The sequence below is a fragment of the Gekko japonicus genome, unplaced genomic scaffold (assembly GCF_001447785.1).
Source record: "Gekko japonicus isolate JY-2015 unplaced genomic scaffold, Gekko_japonicus_V1.1 scaffold6546, whole genome shotgun sequence".
NCBI classification, from domain to species: Eukaryota; Metazoa; Chordata; class Lepidosauria; order Squamata; family Gekkonidae; genus Gekko; species Gekko japonicus.
The window spans coordinates 17,702-21,634 of NW_015166038.1; positions in this window are offsets into that span (position 1 = coordinate 17,702).

Consider the following 3,933-nt stretch of genomic DNA (forward strand, 5'->3'; position numbering starts at 1 on the left):
GGTGGGTGGGGCTGAGAGAACTCTGACACAAACTGCTCTTTTTCAAGGACAGCTGTGCCGGAGCTTGTGACTGACCCAAGGTCACATCAGCAGGTGCAAGTGGAGGAGTGGGGAATCAAACCCGGTTCTTCCAGATTAGAGTCCGCAACTTAACCACTACACCAAACTGGCTCTCACAGGAAGGGCTAATTGGAGTCCAGATAAGTATAGCTAAGGTTGGATTAAAGCTGCTGGTAAAACCTATGAACAGCAGCAAACCAGCCTACAGATAATAAAAGAGTTAACAAACAGATGTGAGAACTGAGTGACTTAACATGTGTAGTGAGATAAGAACCCAATATCTCTGTTAAGTCCCAGGGGTTCCATTGTCCTGGGTCTTGACCTATAAGAAAGGCTGGAGGAGTCTGTTTCAATGTATCTAAAGAACTGTGCATACGCAGGTACTGTTTATACCCAGAATAAAACTTTGTTGGTCTCAATTAATTACTCCCAGCATTCTACAGTTAAGAATATACCAGTCTCCGATTTTGACATATTTATTCCCTTCACTGTTTTTGCCTCAGAATTGAACGCAAATGAATGGTTACCATGTAAACAAAGCTTATTATTCCTGTCTGATCCTTAAATCTGTTAAACATCTTCCTTATGCTGTATGATCATTTACTGCCCACAGTCTACCTCTCTGTATGGAACGGCAATTTCCAATTTTGTTTCTGTCTCTGTCTTGACTCTAATTGGCCCTTCCTGACAACTAACCCCTCCCACCCTCTCTCTTTCCATATGTAATGGTTAAGGAAATTCTGTTTCACTGTATCTGAAGAAGTGTGCTTGCATACGAAAGCTTATACCTTGAATAAAGCTTTGTTGGTCTTAACGGTGCCACTGGACTCAATCTTTTAAGGTAGACCTCTTTATTTTGAAGGCATAACTGGAAAAGCCAGTCGCGCTAGGAAAAGTTGAAGGCAGCAGGAAAAGAGGATGACCCAACATGAGATGGATGGACTCAATCAAGGAAGCCCCAGCCTTGAGTTTCCAAGACCTGAGCAATGCTGCTAATGATATGACGTTTTGAAGGTCATTAATTCCTCCTGCTTTGCAGGGAGGGCGGGGGTATAAATTTGATTATAAATAAATAAATAAAAAAAGTAATTCATACAGGTGGTGGCCCTGTCGGTCTGAAGCAGCAGAACAAAGTTTGAGTCCAGTGGCGCCTTTATGACCAACAAAGCTGAATCCTGGGTATAAGCTTTCATGTGGATAAAGGTAAAGGTTTCCCTTGCTCAAGAGCCAGTCGAATCCGACTCTAGGGTTGCGGTGCTCATCTCCGTTTCAAAGCCGAAGAGCCAGTGCTGTCCGAAGATGTTTCCATGGTCCTGTGGCCGGCATGACTAAACACCAAGGCGCACGGAATGCTATGACCTTTCCACTGAAGTGGTACCTATTTATCTACTTGCAATTTCTTGCTTTCGAACTGCTAGGTTGGCAGGAGCTGGAACGAGAGACGGGAGCTCACTCCGTCATGCGGCACACTCGGGTCTCGAACTGCTGAACTACCGATCTTCCACAGCCTGCACTTCAGCGTCTTAACCACTTGAGCCACCTCAGCTCCTTAAGACTAACAAAGTTTAATTCTGGGTATTTATGTGGATACCCAGAATTAAACTCTGTTGGTCTTAAAGATGCCACTGGACTCAAACATTGATCTATTAATCCATAGGATCATCATGTCCCCTCTGATCGCCACTGAGGAATGGGGGATAGGGTTGCCATATCCAGGTTGGGAAATTCCTGGAGATTTGGGGGTGGAGCCTGGGGAGTTCAGGGACCTCAGTGGGATACAATGCCATAGAGTCCACCCTACGAACCATCCGTTTTCTGCAGGGGAAATGATCTCTGTAGTCTGCAGCTGTAATACCAGGGGATCCCCCGGTCCCGCCTGGAGACTGGCATCCCTAGTCAGTCGGAAGCCGCTTGACGGCATTTAATATACCCGCACTGTGGCATAAACTCTTATACTGCGGCTAGTTTGACAGACTCCAAGGGACAATCGTGGAACTTTATAGAAACGAAGCCCGTGCTAAGCCTCCCGGACGTGACCCTACTGGAGTGGCAACAGAACAAATTTAGAATCCAGTGGCACCTTTAAGACCAACAAAGGTTTATTCAAGGCACACTTTTCCAAATACGTTAGCATGGTAGGTAAGGTTCAAACTTTTAGACTGAGACTGGCAGTAGATACACTGAGCTGCAGCAAGCCACGTGGATTTTGCCTCTTTCAGCTCGGCAGGGGCGTGGCTACGCCTCATGCAGACCGCGCCCCCTTCCGGCTCTGAGGGGCGTGGTCGGAAACACAAGGGGAATATTTATTATTTATCACATCTTTACAATTTCTCCTACAGGCTCCATCTATATCCCCTAAACCGCCGTTCCGGAATATATAAAACGATTAAACGAAAAGAAAAGAAAATTAAAACCGCGACGGGAGGCGGGGCCTGTCAGGGGCGCTTCCGGTCGGAAGCCGAAGCGGCTCCCCGCAGCCCTCAGAGAGGGGGAACGGGGGGCGGGGTTTCTCTCAAGTCCTCTTCCGGCGGAAGGGGCGGGAGGAGCGCGGCGGCCATTTTGTCAGCGCTGGGCACCAGGCGGCGTCTGCTGCAGCACCGGAGACTCGTCGGCCTCCCCCCCGGTCCCGCTCTCGCCCGGCCCTCCCGAAGCGCCTCGCCATGATGCTCTCCGTGCGCGTCGCCGCCGCCCTCGCCCGCTCCCTGCCCCGGCAGGCCGGCTTGGTGAGCTGCGGGGGGTTGGCCTTGGCGCCGCCATCTTGGGGCCCGGGGGTGACATTGACATCGCAGCGCCCGCGGTGGGTCGGGTGGAAGGGAACGGCCTGGCGTCCTCCGGTGCCTCCGTGGTCCGGCCCGGCTCCTTCCACCCGGCCCCGCCAGCCCTTCCTGCCTCCCTCCTCGCATCCGTCCTCTCCTTCGGGGCTCGAGGTCCTGCCTGAGAAGGTCATGCCCGAGATTGCACTTCTCGGGCTTTGCATTGGCAAGGGAGGGTTTTTTTTTCTGCACTGCCGCGGGCCTCCCTCGGAGGGGGTTTGGGTGGGTCCGGCTTGCCAGGCCGCCGCAGGAGGGAGGAATCCTTCCTTCCCTGCACCTTCATTCAGAGAGCCAGCTTGGTGTAGTGCTTAAGTGCACGGACTCTAATCTGGGAGAACCGGGTCTGATTCCCCACTCCTCCACTTGCAGCTGCTGGATGACCTCAGGCAAGCCATAGTTCTGATAAGAGCTGTTCTTGAAAAAGAGCAGTTTCTGTCAAGAGCTCTCTCAGCCCCACCTACTTCACACAGGGTGTCTGTGGTGGGGAGGGGGAGGGAAAGGAGATTGTCAGCCGCTCTGAGCTACCTTTGGGTAGTGAAGGGCGGGGTATAAATCCAATCTCTTCTTCTTCTTAAGTGCGCGGTCTCTAATCTGGGTGAACCGGGTTTGATTCCCCACTCCTCCACTTGCACCTGGCTGGATGACCTTGGGCAAGCCATAGTTCTGATAAGAATCTTCTTCTTCTTAAGTGCGCGGTCTCTAATCTGGGAGAACCGGGTTTGATTCCCCACTCCTCCACTTGCACCTGCTGGATGACCTTGGGCGAGCCGTAGCTCTCATAAGAGCTGTTCTTGAAAAAGAGCAGTTTCTGTCAAGAGCTCTCTCAGCCCCACCTGCCTCCCAGGGTATCTGTTGTGGAGTGCCTGTTGTGGGGAGGGGAAGGGAAAGGAGTTTGTAAGCCGCTCTGAGTCTCCTATGGGTAGTGAAGGGCAGGGTATAAATCCAATTTCTTCTTCTTCCCTCTAAGCAGAGTTAGTGTGAGCTTGTTCACAGTTTTTTAGCCTCCGGCTTACACATTTTTGTCTCCCGACGGCGCCAGAGCAAACTCATTTATGCAGTA